General features: G+C 51.6%; 1 long non-coding RNA gene across 1 annotated transcript in view; it reads right to left on the bottom strand.

Annotated features, from left to right (window-relative positions):
- Nucleotides 1–4089, bottom strand: part of LOC147083070 (uncharacterized) — a 101487-nt gene extending 97398 nt beyond the window's left edge. The window contains exon 1 of the long non-coding RNA XR_015075989.1: nt 3946–4089. This is a non-coding gene — a long non-coding RNA (uncharacterized LOC147083070). The remainder of the gene's footprint in view (nt 1–3945) is intronic.
- Nucleotides 4090–22065: the final 17976 nt, after the last annotated feature.

The following is a 22065-nucleotide window of genomic DNA, read 5'->3' as shown; positions in this document are numbered from 1 at the left end:
AGGTTTCAGTTACACATCGTGTCGGGGTTCAGTTACACACCGTGTCAGGGTTCAGTTACACCCTGTGTCAGGGTTCAGTTACAGACCGTGTCAGGGTTCAGTTACACACCGTGTCGGGGTTCAGTTACAGACCGTGTTAGGGTTCAGTTACACACCGTGTCGGGGTTCAGTTACAGACTGTGTCGGGGTTCAGTTACACACCGTGTCGGGGTTCAGTTACAGACTGTGTCGGGGTTCAGTTACACACCGTGTCGGGGTTCAGTTACACACCGTGTCAGGGTTCAGTTACACACCGTGTCGGGGTTCAGTTACACACCGTGTCGGGGTTCAGTTACAGACCGTGTCGGTGTTCAGTTACAGATCGTGTTGGGTTTCAGTTACAGACCGTGTCGGCGTTCAGTTACAGACCGTTCCAGGGTTCAGTTACACACCGTGTCAGGGTTCAGTTACAGACCGTGTCGGGGTTCAGTTACAGACCATGTCGGGGTTCAGTTACACACCGTGTCAGGGTTCAGTTACACACCGTGTCAGGGTTCAGTTACACACCGTGTCGGGGTTCAGTTACAGACCGTGTCAGGGTTCAGTTACACACCGTGTCAGGGTTCAGTGACAGACCGTGTCAGGGTTCAGTTACACACCGTGTCGGGGTTCAGTTACACACCGTGTCAGGGTTCAGTTACACACCGTATCAGGGTTCAGTTACAGACCGTGTCAGGGTTCAGTTACGCACCGTGTCGTGGTTCAGTTACAGACAGTGTCAGTGTTCAGTTACAGACCGTGTCAGGGTTCAGTTACAGACCGTGTCAGGGTTCAGTTACACACTGTGTCGGGGTTCAGTTACTCACCGTGTTGGGGTTCAGTTACACACCGTGTCAGGGTTCAGTTACACGCCGTGTCAGGGTTCAGTTACAGACCGTGTCAGGGTTCAGTTACAGACCGTGTCAGGGTTCAGTTACAGACTGTGTCAGGTTTCAGTTACAGACCGTGTCGGGGTTCAGTTAAAGACCGTGTCAGGGTTCAGTTACAGACCGTGTCAGGGTTCAGTTACAGACTGTGTCAGGGTTCAGTTAAAGACCGTGTCAGCGTTCAGTTAAAGACCGTGTCAGCGTTCAGTTACAGACCATGTCAGGGTTCAGTTACACACCATGTCGGGGTTCAGTTACACATCCTTTCAGGGTTCAGTTACAGACCGTGTCGGGGTTCAGTTACACACTGTGTCGGGGTTCAGTTACACACCGTGTCAGGGTTCAGTTACACACCCTGTCAGGGTTCAGTTACACATCGTGCCGGGGTTCAGTTGCACACCGTGTCGGGGTTCAGTTACACATCGTGTCGGGGTTCAGTTACAGACCGTGTCGGGGTTCAGTTACGCACCGTGTCAGGGTTCAGTTACAGAATGTGTCGGGGTTCAGTTACACACCATGTCGGGGTTCAGTTACACACCGTGTCAAGGTTCAGTTACACACGGTGTCGGGGTTCAGTTACACACCGTGTCGGGGTTCAGTTACACACCGTGTCAGGGTTCAGTTACAGACTGTGTCGGGGTTCAGTTACACACCGTGTCGGGGTTCAGTTACACACCGGGTCAGGGTTCAGTTACACACCGTGTCGGGGTTCAGTTACACACCGTGTCGGGGTTGAGTTACAGACTGTGTTGGGGTTCAGTTACAGACTGTGTCGGGGTTCAGTTACAGGTCGTGTCGGGGTTCAGTTACACACCGTGTCGGGGTTCAGTTACAGACTGTGTCGGGGTTCAGTTACACACCGTGTCGGGGTTCAGTTACAGACTGTGTCGGGGTTCAGTTACAGACCGTGTCAGGGTTCAGTTAAGCACCATGTCCGGGTTCAGTTACACATCGTGTCAGGGTTCAGTTACAGACCGTGTCGGGGTTCAGTTACACAACGTGTCGTGGTTCAGTCACACACCGTGTCAGGGTTCAGTTACACACCGTGTCGGGGTTCAGTTACAGACCGTGTCAGTGTTCAGTTACAGACCGTGTCAGGGTTCAGTTACACATCGTGCCGGGGTTCAGTTACACACCGTGTCGGGGTTCAGTTACACACCGTGCCAGGGTTCAGTTACGCACCGTGTCAGGGTTCAGTTACAGACTGTGTCGGGGTTCAGTTACACACCGTGTCAGGGTTCAGTTACACACCGTGTCGGGGTTCAGTTACACACCGTGTCGGGGTTCAGTTACAGACCGTGTCGGCGTTCAGTTACAGACCGTGTCGGGGTTCAGTTACACACCATGCCGGGGTTCAGTTGCAGACTGTGTCGGGGTTCAGTTACACACCGTGTCGGGGATCAGTTACAGACCGAGTCGGGGTTCAGTTACAAACCGTGTCGGGGTTCAGTTACACAACATGTCAGGGTTCAGTTACAAACCGTGTCGGAGTTCAGTTACAGACTGTGTCGGGGTTCAGTTACAGACCATGTCGGGGTTCAGTTACACAAAGTGTCGGGGTTCAGTTACACACAGTGTCAGGGTTCAGTTACAGACCGTGTCGGTGTTCAGTTACGGACCGTGTCGGGGTTCAGTTACAGGCCGTGTCAGGGTTCAGTTACTGACCATGTCAGGTTTCAGTTACACATCGTGTCGGGGTTCAGTTACACACCGTGTCAGGGTTCAGTTACAGACCGTGTCGGGGTTCAGTTACACACCGTGTCAGGGTTCAGCTACAGACTGTGTCAGGGTTCAGATACAGACCGTGTCGGGGTTCAGTTACACATCGTGTCAGGGTTCAGTTGCAGACCGTGTCTGGGTTCAGTTACACACCGTGTCAGGGTTCAGTTACAGACCGTGTCAGGGTTCAGTTACACACCATGTCGGGGTTCAGTTACACACCGTGTCAGGGTTCAGTTACACACCGTGTCAGGGTTCAGTTACACACCGTGTCAGGGTTCAGTTACAGACCGTGTCGGGGTACAGTTACAGACCGCATCGGGGTTCAGTTACACACCGTGCCAGGTTTCAGTTACAGACCATTTCAGGGTTCAGTTACAGACCGTGTCGGGGTTCAGTTACACACCGTGTCAGGGTTCAGTTACAGACCGTGTCGGGGTTCAGTTGCACACCGTGTCGGGGTTCAGTTACAGGCCGTGTCGGGGTTCAGTTACAGACTGTGTCAGGGTTCAGTTACAGACCGTGTCAGGGTTCAGTTACACACCGTGTCAGGGTTCAGTTACAGACTGTGTAAGGATAAAATAGCGGAGCACTTGACAAATGGGGAAAGGATCGGACAGAGTCAACATGGATTTACAAAGGGTAAATCGTGTTTGACTAATCTGCTGGAATTTTTTGAGGAGGTAACTGGTAGAATAGATGGGGGAGAGCCAGTGGATGTGGTGTACCTTGACTTCCAGAAAGCCTTCGATAAGGTTCCACACAAAAGATTATCATGCAAAATTAAGGCTCATGGGATTGGGGGCAAAGTATTAACGTGGATAGAGAACTGGCTGGCGGATAGAAAACAGAGAGTTGGAATAAACGGCTCGTTTTCGGAGTGGCAGGCAGTGACCAGCGGGGTGCCGCAAGGATCTGTCCTGGGACCCCAGCTGTTCACAATATATATAAATGATCTGGATCAGGGAATTGGATGCAATATTTCCAAATTCGCTGACGACACTAAACTAGGAGGAGGGGTGGGCTCTGATGAGGATGTCAGGAGGCTACAGTGCGATTTGGACAGGTTGGGGGAATGGGCGGATACGTGGCAGATGCACTATAATGTGGATAAATGCGAGTTTATCCACTTTGGGGGTAAAAACAGGAGGGTAGATTATCTAAATGGCAATAGATTGGGAGATGGGGAAGTGCAGAGGGACCTGGGTGTTCTTGTGCACCAGTCACTGAAGGAGAGCATGCAGGTGCAACAGGCGATTAAGAAGGCAAATGGTATGTTGGCCTTCATATCAAGGGGGTTCGAGTATAGGAATAGGGATACCTTACTACAGCTGTACAAGGTGCTGGTGAGACCGCATCTGGAGTATTGTGTACAGTTTTGGTCGCCCCATCTGCGGAAGGATGTTCTTGCCATGGAAAGAGTGCAACGGCGATTCACCAGGCTGATACCTGGAATGGCGGGAATGACCTACGAAGAGAGATTAAATAGTTTGGGCTTGTACTCACTGGAGTTTAGAAGATTGAGAGGGGATCTCATCGAAACATATAAAATTATGGCAGGCCTGGACAGGCTGAATTCAGAGAGAATGTTTCCAATGGCCGGGGAGCACAGAACCAGGGGCCACAGTCTAAAAATAGCGGGCAAATCATTTAAAACAGAGATGAGGAAGAATTTCTTCACTCAAAGAGTGGTGAGCCTGTGGAATTCCCTGCCACAGAGGGCTGTGAAGGCTAATTCAATAAATATTTTCAAGAGAGAATTGGATATATTTCTGAAGGCTAAGGGGATTAAGGGTTACGGAGAAAAGGCGGGGACGGGGTACTGAACTGGTAAGATCAGCTATGATCTCAGAGGAAGATCAGCCATGATCTCATTGAATGGCGGAGCAGGCTCGAAGGGCCGAATGGCCTACTCCTGTTCCTATCTCTATGTATCTATGTATGTCGGGGTTCAGTTACACATCGTGTCAGGTTTCAGTTACAGACCGTGTCGGGGTTCAGTTACACACCGTGTCGGGGTTCAGTTACACACCGTGTCAGGGTTCAGTTACACACCGTGTCAGGGTGCAGTTACAGACTGTGTCAGGGTTCAGTTACAGAACGTGTCAGGGTTCAGTTACAGACCGTGTCGGGGTTCAGTTACACACCGTGTCAGGGTTCAGTTACAGACTGTGTCGGGGTTCAGTTACACACCGTGTCGGGGTTCAGTTACACACCGTGTCAGGGTTCAGTTACACACCGTGTCGGGGTTCAGTTACACACCGTGTCGGTGTTGAGTTACAGACTGTGTTGGGGTTCAGTTACAGACTGTGTCGGGGTTCAGTTACAGGTCGTGTCGGGGTTCAGTTACACACCGTGTCGGGGTTCAGTTACACACCGTGTCGGGGTTCAGTTACACACCGTGTCAGGGTTCAGTTACACACCGTGTCAGGGTGCAGTTACAGACTGTGTCAGGGTTCAGTTACAGACCGTGTCAGGGTTCAGTTACACACCGTGCCGGGGTTCAGTTACACACCGTGTCGGGGTTCAGTTACACAACGTGTCCAGGTTCAGTTACACACCGTGTCAGGGTTCAGTTACACACCGTGTCGGGGTTGAGTTACAGACTGTGTTGGGGTTCAGTTACAGACTGTGTCGGGGTTCAGTTACAGGTCGTGTCGGGGTTCAGTTACACACCGTGTTGGGGTTCAGTGACAGACCGTGTCAGGGTTCAGTTACAGACTGTGTCGGGGTTCAGTTACACACTATGCCGGGGTTCAGTTACAGACCGTGTCAGGGTTCAGTTAAGCACCATGTCGGGGTTCAGTTACACATCGTGTCAGGGTTCAGTTACAGACCGTGTCGGGGTTCAGTTACACACCGTGTCGTGGTTCAGTCACACACCGTGTCAGGGTTCAGTTACACACCGTGTCGGGGTTCAGTTACAGACCGTGTTAGTGTTCAGTTACAGACCGTGTCAGGGTTCAGTTACACATCGTGCCGGGGTTCAGTTACACACCGTGTCGGGGTTCAGTTACACACCGTGCCGGGGTTCAGTTACGCACCGTGTCAGGGTTCAGTTACAGACTGTGTTGGGGTTCAGTTACACACCGTGTCGGGGTTCAGTTACACACCGTGTCAGGGTTCAGTTACACACCGTGTCGGGGATCAGTTACAGACCGTGTCGGGGTTCAGTTACAAACCGTGTCGGAGTTCAGTTACAGACTGTGTCGGGGTTCAGTTACAGACCATGTCGGGGTTCAGTTACAGACCGTGTCGGGGTTCAGTTACACAAAGTGTCGGGGTTCAGTTACACACAGTGTCAGGGTTCAGTTACAGACCGAGTCGGGGTTCAGTTACGGACCGTGTCGGGGTTCAGTTACAGGCCGTGTCAGGGTTCAGTTACTGACCATGTCAGGTTTCAGTTACACATCGTGTCGGGGTTCAGTTACACACCGTGTCAGGGTTCAGTTACACCCTGTGTCAGGGTTCAGTTACAGACCGTGTCAGGGTTCAGTTACACACCGTGTCGGGGTTCAGTTACAGACCGTGTTAGGGTTCAGTTACACACCGTGTCGGGGTTCAGTTACAGACTGTGTCGGGGTTCAGTTACACACCGTGTCGGGGTTCAGTTACAGACTGTGTCGGGGTTCAGTTACACACCGTGTCGGGGTTCAGTTACACACCGTGTCAGGGTTCAGTTACACACCGTGTCGGGGTTCAGTTACACACCGTGTCGGGGTTCAGTTACAGACCGTGTCGGTGTTCAGTTACAGATCGTGTTGGGTTTCAGTTACAGACCGTGTCGGCGTTCAGTTACAGACCGTTCCAGGGTTCAGTTACACACCGTGTCAGGGTTCAGTTACAGACCGTGTCGGGGTTCAGTTACAGACCATGTCGGGGTTCAGTTACACACCGTGTCAGGGTTCAGTTACACACCGTGTCAGGGTTCAGTTACACACCGTGTCGGGGTTCAGTTACAGACCGTGTCAGGGTTCAGTTACACACCGTGTCAGGGTTCAGTGACAGACCGTGTCAGGGTTCAGTTACACACCGTGTCGGGGTTCAGTTACACACCGTGTCAGGGTTCAGTTACACACCGTATCAGGGTTCAGTTACAGACCGTGTCAGGGTTCAGTTACGCACCGTGTCGTGGTTCAGTTACAGACAGTGTCAGTGTTCAGTTACAGACCGTGTCAGGGTTCAGTTACAGACCGTGTCAGGGTTCAGTTACACACTGTGTCGGGGTTCAGTTACTCACCGTGTTGGGGTTCAGTTACACACCGTGTCAGGGTTCAGTTACACGCCGTGTCAGGGTTCAGTTACAGACCGTGTCAGGGTTCAGTTACAGACCGTGTCAGGGTTCAGTTACAGACTGTGTCAGGTTTCAGTTACAGACCGTGTCGGGGTTCAGTTAAAGACCGTGTCAGGGTTCAGTTACAGACCGTGTCAGGGTTCAGTTACAGACTGTGTCAGGGTTCAGTTAAAGACCGTGTCAGCGTTCAGTTAAAGACCGTGTCAGCGTTCAGTTACAGACCATGTCAGGGTTCAGTTACACACCATGTCGGGGTTCAGTTACACATCCTTTCAGGGTTCAGTTACAGACCGTGTCGGGGTTCAGTTACACACTGTGTCGGGGTTCAGTTACACACCGTGTCAGGGTTCAGTTACACACCCTGTCAGGGTTCAGTTACACATCGTGCCGGGGTTCAGTTGCACACCGTGTCGGGGTTCAGTTACACATCGTGTCGGGGTTCAGTTACAGACCGTGTCGGGGTTCAGTTACGCACCGTGTCAGGGTTCAGTTACAGAATGTGTCGGGGTTCAGTTACACACCATGTCGGGGTTCAGTTACACACCGTGTCAAGGTTCAGTTACACACGGTGTCGGGGTTCAGTTACACACCGTGTCGGGGTTCAGTTACACACCGTGTCAGGGTTCAGTTACAGACTGTGTCGGGGTTCAGTTACACACCGTGTCGGGGTTCAGTTACACACCGGGTCAGGGTTCAGTTACACACCGTGTCGGGGTTCAGTTACACACCGTGTCGGGGTTGAGTTACAGACTGTGTTGGGGTTCAGTTACAGACTGTGTCGGGGTTCAGTTACAGGTCGTGTCGGGGTTCAGTTACACACCGTGTCGGGGTTCAGTTACAGACTGTGTCGGGGTTCAGTTACACACCGTGTCGGGGTTCAGTTACAGACTGTGTCGGGGTTCAGTTACAGACCGTGTCAGGGTTCAGTTAAGCACCATGTCCGGGTTCAGTTACACATCGTGTCAGGGTTCAGTTACAGACCGTGTCGGGGTTCAGTTACACAACGTGTCGTGGTTCAGTCACACACCGTGTCAGGGTTCAGTTACACACCGTGTCGGGGTTCAGTTACAGACCGTGTCAGTGTTCAGTTACAGACCGTGTCAGGGTTCAGTTACACATCGTGCCGGGGTTCAGTTACACACCGTGTCGGGGTTCAGTTACACACCGTGCCAGGGTTCAGTTACGCACCGTGTCAGGGTTCAGTTACAGACTGTGTCGGGGTTCAGTTACACACCGTGTCAGGGTTCAGTTACACACCGTGTCGGGGTTCAGTTACACACCGTGTCGGGGTTCAGTTACAGACCGTGTCGGCGTTCAGTTACAGACCGTGTCGGGGTTCAGTTACACACCATGCCGGGGTTCAGTTGCAGACTGTGTCGGGGTTCAGTTACACACCGTGTCGGGGATCAGTTACAGACCGAGTCGGGGTTCAGTTACAAACCGTGTCGGGGTTCAGTTACACAACATGTCAGGGTTCAGTTACAAACCGTGTCGGAGTTCAGTTACAGACTGTGTCGGGGTTCAGTTACAGACCATGTCGGGGTTCAGTTACACAAAGTGTCGGGGTTCAGTTACACACAGTGTCAGGGTTCAGTTACAGACCGTGTCGGTGTTCAGTTACGGACCGTGTCGGGGTTCAGTTACAGGCCGTGTCAGGGTTCAGTTACTGACCATGTCAGGTTTCAGTTACACATCGTGTCGGGGTTCAGTTACACACCGTGTCAGGGTTCAGTTACAGACCGTGTCGGGGTTCAGTTACACACCGTGTCAGGGTTCAGCTACAGACTGTGTCAGGGTTCAGATACAGACCGTGTCGGGGTTCAGTTACACATCGTGTCAGGGTTCAGTTGCAGACCGTGTCTGGGTTCAGTTACACACCGTGTCAGGGTTCAGTTACAGACCGTGTCAGGGTTCAGTTACACACCATGTCGGGGTTCAGTTACACACCGTGTCAGGGTTCAGTTACACACCGTGTCAGGGTTCAGTTACACACCGTGTCAGGGTTCAGTTACAGACCGTGTCGGGGTACAGTTACAGACCGCATCGGGGTTCAGTTACACACCGTGCCAGGTTTCAGTTACAGACCATTTCAGGGTTCAGTTACAGACCGTGTCGGGGTTCAGTTACACACCGTGTCAGGGTTCAGTTACAGACCGTGTCGGGGTTCAGTTGCACACCGTGTCGGGGTTCAGTTACAGGCCGTGTCGGGGTTCAGTTACAGACTGTGTCAGGGTTCAGTTACAGACCGTGTCAGGGTTCAGTTACACACCGTGTCAGGGTTCAGTTACAGACTGTGTAAGGATAAAATAGCGGAGCACTTGACAAATGGGGAAAGGATCGGACAGAGTCAACATGGATTTACAAAGGGTAAATCGTGTTTGACTAATCTGCTGGAATTTTTTGAGGAGGTAACTGGTAGAATAGATGGGGGAGAGCCAGTGGATGTGGTGTACCTTGACTTCCAGAAAGCCTTCGATAAGGTTCCACACAAAAGATTATCATGCAAAATTAAGGCTCATGGGATTGGGGGCAAAGTATTAACGTGGATAGAGAACTGGCTGGCGGATAGAAAACAGAGAGTTGGAATAAACGGCTCGTTTTCGGAGTGGCAGGCAGTGACCAGCGGGGTGCCGCAAGGATCTGTCCTGGGACCCCAGCTGTTCACAATATATATAAATGATCTGGATCAGGGAATTGGATGCAATATTTCCAAATTCGCTGACGACACTAAACTAGGAGGAGGGGTGGGCTCTGATGAGGATGTCAGGAGGCTACAGTGCGATTTGGACAGGTTGGGGGAATGGGCGGATACGTGGCAGATGCACTATAATGTGGATAAATGCGAGTTTATCCACTTTGGGGGTAAAAACAGGAGGGTAGATTATCTAAATGGCAATAGATTGGGAGATGGGGAAGTGCAGAGGGACCTGGGTGTTCTTGTGCACCAGTCACTGAAGGAGAGCATGCAGGTGCAACAGGCGATTAAGAAGGCAAATGGTATGTTGGCCTTCATATCAAGGGGGTTCGAGTATAGGAATAGGGATACCTTACTACAGCTGTACAAGGTGCTGGTGAGACCGCATCTGGAGTATTGTGTACAGTTTTGGTCGCCCCATCTGCGGAAGGATGTTCTTGCCATGGAAAGAGTGCAACGGCGATTCACCAGGCTGATACCTGGAATGGCGGGAATGACCTACGAAGAGAGATTAAATAGTTTGGGCTTGTACTCACTGGAGTTTAGAAGATTGAGAGGGGATCTCATCGAAACATATAAAATTATGGCAGGCCTGGACAGGCTGAATTCAGAGAGAATGTTTCCAATGGCCGGGGAGCACAGAACCAGGGGCCACAGTCTAAAAATAGCGGGCAAATCATTTAAAACAGAGATGAGGAAGAATTTCTTCACTCAAAGAGTGGTGAGCCTGTGGAATTCCCTGCCACAGAGGGCTGTGAAGGCTAATTCAATAAATATTTTCAAGAGAGAATTGGATATATTTCTGAAGGCTAAGGGGATTAAGGGTTACGGAGAAAAGGCGGGGACGGGGTACTGAACTGGTAAGATCAGCTATGATCTCAGAGGAAGATCAGCCATGATCTCATTGAATGGCGGAGCAGGCTCGAAGGGCCGAATGGCCTACTCCTGTTCCTATCTCTATGTATCTATGTATGTCGGGGTTCAGTTACACATCGTGTCAGGTTTCAGTTACAGACCGTGTCGGGGTTCAGTTACACACCGTGTCGGGGTTCAGTTACACACCGTGTCAGGGTTCAGTTACACACCGTGTCAGGGTGCAGTTACAGACTGTGTCAGGGTTCAGTTACAGAACGTGTCAGGGTTCAGTTACAGACCGTGTCGGGGTTCAGTTACACACCGTGTCAGGGTTCAGTTACAGACTGTGTCGGGGTTCAGTTACACACCGTGTCGGGGTTCAGTTACACACCGTGTCAGGGTTCAGTTACACACCGTGTCGGGGTTCAGTTACACACCGTGTCGGTGTTGAGTTACAGACTGTGTTGGGGTTCAGTTACAGACTGTGTCGGGGTTCAGTTACAGGTCGTGTCGGGGTTCAGTTACACACCGTGTCGGGGTTCAGTTACACACCGTGTCGGGGTTCAGTTACACACCGTGTCAGGGTTCAGTTACACACCGTGTCAGGGTGCAGTTACAGACTGTGTCAGGGTTCAGTTACAGACCGTGTCAGGGTTCAGTTACACACCGTGCCGGGGTTCAGTTACACACCGTGTCGGGGTTCAGTTACACAACGTGTCCAGGTTCAGTTACACACCGTGTCAGGGTTCAGTTACACACCGTGTCGGGGTTGAGTTACAGACTGTGTTGGGGTTCAGTTACAGACTGTGTCGGGGTTCAGTTACAGGTCGTGTCGGGGTTCAGTTACACACCGTGTTGGGGTTCAGTTACAGACTGTGTCGGGGTTCAGTTACACACCGTGTCGGGGTTCAGTTACAGACTGTGTCGGGGTTCAGTTACAGACCGTGTCGGGGTTCAGTTACACACTATGCCGGGGTTCAGTTACAGACCGTGTCAGGGTTCAGTTAAGCACCATGTCGGGGTTCAGTTACACATCGTGTCAGGGTTCAGTTACAGACCGTGTCGGGGTTCAGTTACACACCGTGTCGTGGTTCAGTCACACACCGTGTCAGGGTTCAGTTACACACCGTGTCGGGGTTCAGTTACAGACCGTGTCAGTGTTCAGTTACAGACCGTGTCAGGGTTCAGTTACACATCGTGCCGGTGTTCAGTTACACACCGTGTCGGGGTTCAGTTACACACCGTGCCGGGGTTCAGTTACGCACCGTGTCAGGGTTCAGTTACAGACTGTGTTGGGGTTCAGTTACACACCGTGTCGGGGTTCAGTTACACACCGTGTCAGGGTTCAGTTACACACCGTGTCGGGGATCAGTTACAGACCGTGTCGGGGTTCAGTTACAAACCGTGTCGGGGTTCAGTTACACACCATGTCAGGGTTCAGTTACAAACCGTGTCGGAGTTCAGTTACGGACTGTGTCGGGGTTCAGTTACAGACCATGTCGGGGTTCAGTTACAGACCGTGTCGGGGTTCAGTTACACAAAGTGTCGGGGTTTAGTTACACACAGTGTCAGGGTTCAGTTACAGACCGTGTCGGTGTTCAGTTACGGACCGTGTCGGGGTTCAGTTACAGGCCGTGTCAGGGTTCAGTTACTGACCATGTCAGGTTTCAGTTACACATCGTGTCGGGTTTCAGTTACACACCGTGTCAGGGTTCAGTTACACCCTGTGTCAGGGTTCAGTTACAGACCGTGTCAGGGTTCAGTTACACACCGTGTCGGGGTTCAGTTACAGACCGTGTCAGGGTTCAGTTACACACCGTGTCGGGGTTCAGTTACAGACTGTGTCGGGGTTCAGTTACACACCGTGTCGGGGTTCAGTTACAGACTGTGTCGGGGTTCAGTTACACACCGTGTCGGGGTTCAGTTACACACCGTGTCAGGGTTCAGTTACACACCGTGTCGGGGTTCAGTTACACACCGTGTCGGGGTTCAGTTACAGACCGTGTCGGTGTTCAGTTACAGACCGTGTTGGGTTTCAGTTACAGACCGTGTCGGCGTTCAGTTACAGACCGTTCCAGGGTTCAGTTACACACCGTGTCAGGGTTCAGTTACAGACCGTGTCGGGGTTCAGTTACAGACCATGTCGGGGTTCAGTTACACACCGTGTCAGGGTTCAGTTACACACCGTGTCAGGGTTCAGTTACACACCGTGTCGGGGTTCAGTTACAGATCGTGTCAGGGTTCAGTTCCACACCGTGTCAGGGTTCAGTGACAGACCGTGTCAGGGTTCAGTTACACACCGTGTCGGGGTTCAGTTACACACCGTGTCAGGGTTCAGTTACACACCGTATCAGGGTTCAGTTACAGACCGTGTCAGGGTTCAGATACGCACCGTGTCGTGGTTCAGTTACAGACAGTGTCAGTGTTCAGTTACAGATCGTGTCAGGGTTCAGTTACAGACCGTGTCAGGGTTCAGTTACAGACCGTGTCAGGGTTGAGTTACACACTGTGTCGGGGTTCAGTTACTCACCGTGTTGGGGTTCAGTTACACACCGTGTCAGGGTTCAGTTACACGCCGTGTCAGGGTTCAGTTACAGACCGTGTCAGGGTTCAGTTACAGACCGTGTCAGGGTTCAGTTACAGACTGTGTCAGGTTTCAGTTACAGACCGTGTCGGGGTTCAGTTAAAGACCGTGTCAGGGTTCAGTTACAGACCGTGTCAGTGTTCAGTTACAGACTGTGTCAGGGTTCAGTTAAAGACCGTGTCAGCGTTCAGTTACAGACCATGTCAGGGTTCAGTTACACACCATGTCGGGGTTCAGTTACACATCCTTTCAGGGTTCAGTTACAGACCGTGTCGGGGTTCAGTTACACACTGTGTCGGGGTTCAGTTACACACCGTGTCAGGGTTCAGTTACACACCCTGTCAGGGTTCAGTTACACATCGTGCCGGGGTTCAGTTGCACACCGTGTCGGGGTTCAGTTACACATCGTGTCGGGGTTCAGTTACAGACCGTGTCGGGGTTCAGTTACGCACCGTGTCAGGGTTCAGTTACAGACTGTGTCGGGGTTCAGTTACACACCGTGTCGGGGTTCAGTTACACACCGTGTCAAGGTTCAGTTACACACGGTGTCGGGGTTCAGTTACACACCGTGTCGGGGTTCAGTTACACACCGTGTCAGGGTTCAGTTACAGACTGTGTCGGGGTTCAGTTACACACCGTGTCGGGGTTCAGTTACACACCGTGTCAGGGTTCAGTTACACACCGTGTCGGGGTTCAGTTACACACCGTGTCGGGGTTGAGTTACAGACTGTGTTGGGGTTCAGTTACAGATTGTGTCGGGGTTCAGTTACAGGTCGTGTCGGGGTTCAGTTACACACCGTGTCGGGGTTCAGTTACAGACCGTGTCGGGGTTCAGTTACACACCATGCCGGGGTTCAGTTACAGACCGTGTCAGGGTTCAGTTAAGCACCATGTCGGGGTTCAGTTACACATCGTGTCAGGGTTCAGTGACAGACCGTGTCGGGGTTCAGTTACACACCGTGTCGTGGTTCAGTCACACACCGTGTCAGGGTTCAGTTACACACCGTGTCGGGGTTCAGTTACAGACCGTGTCAGTGTTCAGTTACAGACCGTGTCAGGGTTCAGTTACACATCGTGCCGGGGTTCAGTTACACACCGTGTCGGGGTTCAGTTACACACCGTGCCGGGGTTCAGTTACGCACCGTGTCAGGGTTCAGTTACAGACTGTGTCGGGGTTCAGTTACACACCGTGTCGGGGTTCAGTTACACACCGTGTCAGGGTTCAGTTACACACCGTGTCGGGGTTCAGTTACACACCGTGTCGGGGTTCAGTTACAGACCGTGTCGGCGTTCAGTTACAGACCGTGTCGGGGTTCAGTTACACACCGTGTCGGGGATCAGTTACAGACCGAGTCGGGGTTCAGTTACAAACCGTGTCGGGGTTCAGTTACACACCATGTCAGGGTTCAGTTACAAACCGTGTCGGAGTTCAGTTACAGACTGTGTCGGGGTTCAGTTACAGACCATGTCGGGGTTCAGTTACAGACCATGTCGGGGTTCAGTTACAGACCGTGTCGGGGTTCAGTTACACAAAGTGTCGGGGTTCAGTTACACACAGTGTCAGGGTTCAGTTACAGACCGTGTTGGGTTTCAGTTACAGACCGTGTCGGCGTTCAGTTACAGACCGTTCCAGGGTTCAGTTACACACCGTGTCAGGGTTCAGTTACAGACCGTGTCGGGGTTCAGTTACAGACCATGTCGGGGTTCAGTTACACACCGTGTCAGGGTTCAGTTACACACCGTGTCAGGGTTCAGTTACACACCGTGTCGGGGTTCAGTTACAGACCGTGTCAGGGTTCAGTTACACACCGTGTCAGGGTTCAGTGACAGACCGTGTCAGGGTTCAGTTACGCACCGTGTCGTGGTTCAGTTACAGACAGTGTCAGTGTTCAGTTACAGACCGTGTCAGGGTTCAGTTACAGACCGTGTCAGGGTTCAGTTACAGACCGTGTCAGGGTTCAGTTACACACCGTGTTGGGGTTCAGTTACACACCGTGTCAGGGTTCAGTTACACGCCGTGTCAGGGTTCAGTTACAGACCGTGTCAGGGTTCAGTTACAGACCGTGTCAGGGTTCAGTTACAGACTGTGTCAGGTTTCAGTTACAGACCGTGTCGGGGTTCAGTTAAAGACCGTGTCAGGGTTCAGTTACAGACCGTGTCAGGGTTCAGTTACAGACTGTGTCAGGGTTCAGTTAAAGACCGTGTCAGCGTTCAGTTACAGACCATGTCAGGGTTCAGTTACACACCATGTCAGGGTTCAGTGACAGACCGTGTCAGGGTTCAGTTACACACCGTGTCGGGGTTCAGTTACACACCGTGTCAGGGTTCAGTTACACACCGTATCAGGGTTCAGTTACAGACCGTGTCAGGGTTCAGTTACGCACCGTGTCGTGGTTCAGTTACAGACAGTGTCAGTGTTCAGTTACAGACCGTGTCAGGGTTCAGTTACAGACCGTGTCAGGGTTCAGTTACAGACCGTGTCAGGGTTCAGTTACACACTGTGTCGGGGTTCAGTTACAGACCGTGTCGGGGTTCAGTTACACACCGTGTCAGGGTTCAGTTACACGCCGTGTCAGGGTTCAGTTACAGACCGTGTCAGGGTTCAGTTACAGACCGTGTCAGGGTTCAGTTACAGACTGTGTCAGGTTTCAGTTACAGACCGTGTCGGGGTTCAGTTAAAGACCGTGTCAGGGTTCAGTTACAGACCGTGTCAGGGTTCAGTTACAGACTGTGTCAGGGTTCAGTTAAAGACCGTGTCAGCGTTCAGTTACAGACCATGTCAGGGTTCAGTTACACACCATGTCGGGGTTCAGTTACACATCCTTTCAGGGTTCAGTTACAGACCGTGTCGGGGTTTAGTTACACACCGTGTCGGGGTTCAGTTACACACCGTGTCAGGTTTCAGTTACACACCCTGTCAGGGTTCAGTTACACATCGTTCCGGGGTTCAGTTACACACCGTGTCAGGGTTCAGCTACAGACTGTGTCAGGGTTCAGATACAGACTGTGTCGGGGTTCAGTTACACATCGTGTCAGGGTTCAGTTGCAGACCGTGTCTGGGTTCAGTTACACACCGTGTCAGGGTTCAGTTACAGACCGTGTCAGGGTTCAGTTACACACCATGTCGGGGTTCAGTTACACACCGTGTCAGGGTTCAGTTACACACCGTGTCAGGGTTCAGTTACACACCGTGTCAGGGTTCAGTTACAGACCGTGTCGGGGTACAGTTACAGACCGCATCGGGGTTCAGTTACACACCGTGCCAGGTTTCAGTTACAGACCATTTCAGGGTTCAGTTACAGACCGTGTCGGGGTTCAGTTACACACCGTGTCAGGGTTCAGTTACAGACCGTGTCGGGGTTCAGTTACACACCGTGTCGGGGATCAGTTACAGACCGAGTCGGGGTTCAGTTACAAACCGTGTCGGGGTTCAGTTACACACCATGTCAGGGTTCAGTTACAAACCGTGTCGGAGTTCAGTTACAGACTGTGTCGGGGTTCAGTTACAGACCATGTCGGGGTTCAGTTACAGACCATGTCGGGGTTCAGTTACAGACCGTGTCGGGGTTCAGTTACACAAAGTGTCGGGGTTCAGTTACACACAGTGTCAGGGTTCAGTTACAGACCGTGTTGGGTTTCAGTTACAGACCGTGTCGGCGTTCAGTTACAGACCGTTCCAGGGTTCAGTTACACACCGTGTCAGGGTTCAGTTACAGACCGTGTCGGGGTTCAGTTACAGACCATGTCGGGGTTCAGTTACACACCGTGTCAGGGTTCAGTTACACACCGTGTCAGGGTTCAGTTACACACCGTGTCGGGGTTCAGTTACAGACCGTGTCAGGGTTCAGTTACACACCGTGTCAGGGTTCAGTGACAGACCGTGTCAGGGTTCAGTTACGCACCGTGTCGTGGTTCAGTTACAGACAGTGTCAGTGTTCAGTTACAGACCGTGTCAGGGTTCAGTTACAGACCGTGTCAGGGTTCAGTTACAGACCGTGTCAGGGTTCAGTTACACACCGTGTTGGGGTTCAGTTACACACCGTGTCAGGGTTCAGTTACACGCCGTGTCAGGGTTCAGTTACAGACCGTGTCAGGGTTCAGTTACAGACCGTGTCAGGGTTCAGTTACAGACTGTGTCAGGTTTCAGTTACAGACCGTGTCGGGGTTCAGTTAAAGACCGTGTCAGGGTTCAGTTACAGACCGTGTCAGGGTTCAGTTACAGACTGTGTCAGGGTTCAGTTAAAGACCGTGTCAGCGTTCAGTTACAGACCATGTCAGGGTTCAGTTACACACCATGTCAGGGTTCAGTGACAGACCGTGTCAGGGTTCAGTTACACACCGTGTCGGGGTTCAGTTACACACCGTGTCAGGGTTCAGTTACACACCGTATCAGGGTTCAGTTACAGACCGTGTCAGGGTTCAGTTACGCACCGTGTCGTGGTTCAGTTACAGACAGTGTCAGTGTTCAGTTACAGACCGTGTCAGGGTTCAGTTACAGACCGTGTCAGGGTTCAGTTACAGACCGTGTCAGGGTTCAGTTACACACTGTGTCGGGGTTCAGTTACAGACCGTGTCGGGGTTCAGTTACACACCGTGTCAGGGTTCAGTTACACGCCGTGTCAGGGTTCAGTTACAGACCGTGTCAGGGTTCAGTTACAGACCGTGTCAGGGTTCAGTTACAGACTGTGTCAGGTTTCAGTTACAGACCGTGTCGGGGTTCAGTTAAAGACCGTGTCAGGGTTCAGTTACAGACCGTGTCAGGGTTCAGTTACAGACTGTGTCAGGGTTCAGTTAAAGACCGTGTCAGCGTTCAGTTACAGACCATGTCAGGGTTCAGTTACACACCATGTCGGGGTTCAGTTACACATCCTTTCAGGGTTCAGTTACAGACCGTGTCGGGGTTTAGTTACACACCGTGTCGGGGTTCAGTTACACACCGTGTCAGGTTTCAGTTACACACCCTGTCAGGGTTCAGTTACACATCGTTCCGGGGTTCAGTTACACACCGTGTCAGGGTTCAGCTACAGACTGTGTCAGGGTTCAGATACAGACTGTGTCGGGGTTCAGTTACACATCGTGTCAGGGTTCAGTTGCAGACCGTGTCTGGGTTCAGTTACACACCGTGTCAGGGTTCAGTTACAGACCGTGTCAGGGTTCAGTTACACACCATGTCGGGGTTCAGTTACACACCGTGTCAGGGTTCAGTTACACACCGTGTCAGGGTTCAGTTACACACCGTGTCAGGGTTCAGTTACAGACCGTGTCGGGGTACAGTTACAGACCGCATCGGGGTTCAGTTACACACCGTGCCAGGTTTCAGTTACAGACCATTTCAGGGTTCAGTTACAGACCGTGTCGGGGTTCAGTTACACACCGTGTCAGGGTTCAGTTACAGACCGTGTCGGGGTTCAGTTGCACACCGTGTCGGGGTTCAGTTACAGGCCGTGTCGGGGTTCAGTTACAGACTGTGTCAGGGTTCAGTTACAGACTGTGTCAGGGTTCAGTTACACACCGTGTCAGGGTTCAGTTACAGACCGTGTAAGGATAAAATAGCGGAGCACTTGACAAATGGGGAAAGGATCGGACAGAGTCAACATGGATTTACAAAGGGTAAATCGTGTTTGACTAATCTGCTGGAATTTTTTGAGGAGGTAACTGGTAGAATAGATGGGGGAGAGCCAGTGGATGTGGTGTACCTTGACTTCCAGAAAGCCTTCGATAAGGTTCCACACAAAAGATTATCATGCAAAATTAAGGCTCATGGGATTGGGGGCAAAGTATTAACGTGGATAGAGAACTGGCTGGCGGATAGAAAACAGAGAGTTGGAATAAACGGCTCGTTTTCGGAGTGGCAGGCAGTGACCAGCGGGGTGCCGCAAGGATCTGTCCTGGGACCCCAGCTGTTCACAATATATATAAATGATCTGGATCAGGGAATTGGATGCAATATTTCCAAATTCGCTGACGACACTAAACTAGGAGGAGGGGTGGGCTCTGATGAGGATGTCAGGAGGCTACAGTGCGATTTGGACAGGTTGGGGGAATGGGCGGATACGTGGCAGATGCACTATAATGTGGATAAATGCGAGTTTATCCACTTTGGGGGTAAAAACAGGAGGGTAGATTATTATCTAAATGGCAATAGATTGGGAGATGGGGAAGTGCAGAGGGACCTGGGTGTTCTTGTGCACCAGTCACTGAAGGAGAGCATGCAGGTGCAACAGGCGATTAAGAAGGCAAATGGTATGTTGGCCTTCATATCAAGGGGGTTCGAGTATAGGAATAGGGATACCTTACTACAGCTGTACAAGGTGCTGGTGAGACCGCATCTGGAGTATTGTGTACAGTTTTGGTCGCCCCATCTGCGGAAGGATGTTCTTGCCATGGAAAGAGTGCAACGGCGATTCACCAGGCTGATACCTGGAATGGCGGGAATGACCTACGAAGAGAGATTAAATAGTTTGGGCTTGTACTCACTGGAGTTTAGAAGATTGAGAGGGGATCTCATCGAAACATATAAAATTATGGCAGGCCTGGACAGGCTGAATTCAGAGAGAATGTTTCCAATGGCCGGGGAGCACAGAACCAGGGGCCACAGTCTAAAAATAGCGGGCAAATCATTTAAAACAGAGATGAGGAAGAATTTCTTCACTCAAAGAGTGGTGAGCCTGTGGAATTCCCTGCCACAGAGGGCTGTGAAGGCTAATTCAATAAATATTTTCAAGAGAGAATTGGATATATTTCTGAAGGCTAAGGGGATTAAGGGTTACGGAGAAAAGGCGGGGACGGGGTACTGAACTGGTAAGATCAGCTATGATCTCAGAGGAAGATCAGCCATGATCTCATTGAATGGCGGAGCAGGCTCGAAGGGCCGAATGGCCTACTCCTGTTCCTATCTCTGTGTATCTATGTATGTCGGGGTTCAGTTACACATCGTGTCAGGTTTCAGTTACACACCGTGTCGGGGTTCAGTTACACACCGTGTCGGGGTTCAGTTACACACCGTGTCAGGGTTCAGTTACACACCGTGTCAGGGTGCAGTTACAGACTGTGTCAGGGTTCAGTTACAGAACGTGTCAGGGTTCAGTTACAGACCGTGTCGGGGTTCAGTTACACACCGTGTCAGGGTTCAGTTACAGACTGTGTCGGGGTTCAGTTACACACCGTGTCGGGGTTCAGTTACACACCGTGTCAGGGTTCAGTTACACACCGTGTCGGGGTTCAGTTACACACCGTGTCGGTGTTGAGTTACAGACTGTGTTGGGGTTCAGTTACAGACTGTGTCGGGGTTCAGTTACAGACCGTGTCAGGGTTCAGTTACGCACCGTGTCGTGGTTCAGTTACAGACAGTGTCAGTGTTCAGTTACAGACCGTGTCAGGGTTCAGTTACAGACCGTGTCAGGGTTCAGTTACAGATCGTGTTGGGTTTCAGTTACAGACCGTGTCGGCGTTCAGTTACAGACCGTTCCAGGGTTCAGTTACACACCGTGTCAGGGTTCAGTTACAGACCGTGTCGGGGTTCAGTTACAGACCATGTCGGGGTTCAGTTACACACCGTGTCAGGGTTCAGTTACACACCGTGTCAGGGTTCAGTTACACACCGTGTCGGGGTTCAGTTACAGACCGTGTCAGGGTTCAGTTACACACCGTGTCAGGGTTCAGTGACAGACCGTGTCAGGGTTCAGTTACACACCGTGTCGGGGTTCAGTTACACACCGTGTCAGGGTTCAGTTACACACCGTATCAGGGTTCAGTTACAGACCGTGTCAGGGTTCAGTTACGCACCGTGTCGTGGTTCAGTTACAGACAGTGTCAGTGTTCAGTTACAGACCGTGTCAGGGTTCAGTTACAGACCGTGTCAGGGTTCAGTTACAGACCGTGTCAGGGTTCAGTTACACACTGTGTCGGGGTTCAGTTACTCACCGTGTTGGGGTTCAGTTACACACCGTGTCAGGGTTCAGTTACACGCCGTGTCAGGGTTCAGTTACAGACCGTGTCAGGGTTCAGTTACAGACCGTGTCAGGGTTCAGTTACAGACTGTGTCAGGTTTCAGTTACAGACCGTGTCGGGGTTCAGTTAAAGACCGTGTCAGGGTTCAGTTACAGACCGTGTCAGGGTTCAGTTACAGACTGTGTCAGGGTTCAGTTAAAGACCGTGTCAGCGTTCAGTTACAGACCATGTCAGGGTTCAGTTACACACCATGTCGGGGTTCAGTTACACATCCTTTCAGGGTTCAGTTACAGACCGTGTCGGGGTTCAGTTACACACTGTGTCGGGGTTCAGTTACACACCGTGTCAGGGTTCAGTTACACACCCTGTCAGGGTTCAGTTACACATCGTGCCGGGGTTCAGTTGCACACCGTGTCGGGGTTCAGTTACACATCGTGTCGGGGTTCAGTTACAGACCGTGTCGGGGTTCAGTTACGCACCGTGTCAGGGTTCAGTTACAGAATGTGTCGGGGTTCAGTTACACACCATGTCGGGGTTCAGTTACACACCGTGTCAAGGTTCAGTTACACACGGTGTCGGGGTTCAGTTACACACCGTGTCGGGGTTCAGTTACACACCGTGTCAGGGTTCAGTTACAGACTGTGTCGGGGTTCAGTTACACACCGTGTCGGGGTTCAGTTACACACCGGGTCAGGGTTCAGTTACACACCGTGTCGGGGTTCAGTTACACACCGTGTCGGGGTTGAGTTACAGACTGTGTTGGGGTTCAGTTACAGACTGTGTCGGGGTTCAGTTACAGGTCGTGTCGGGGTTCAGTTACACACCGTGTCGGGGTTCAGTTACAGACTGTGTCGGGGTTCAGTTACACACCGTGTCGGGGTTCAGTTACAGACTGTGTCGGGGTTCAGTTACAGACCGTGTCGGGGTTCAGTTACACACCATGCCGGGGTTCAGTTACAGACCGTGTCAGGGTTCAGTTAAGCACCATGTCGGGGTTCAGTTACACACCGTGTCGTGGTTCAGTCACACACCGTGTCAGGGTTCAGTTACACACCGTGTCGGG

The sequence above is a fragment of the Somniosus microcephalus genome, unplaced genomic scaffold (assembly GCF_052327205.1).
Source record: "Somniosus microcephalus isolate GS21.2 unplaced genomic scaffold, FLI_Smic_1.0 scaffold99, whole genome shotgun sequence".
In the NCBI taxonomy this organism is placed as follows: Eukaryota; Metazoa; Chordata; class Chondrichthyes; order Squaliformes; family Somniosidae; genus Somniosus; species Somniosus microcephalus.
Note: the sequence above shows the minus strand (reverse complement) of the source record. Positions and strands in the feature narration are given on the sequence as shown.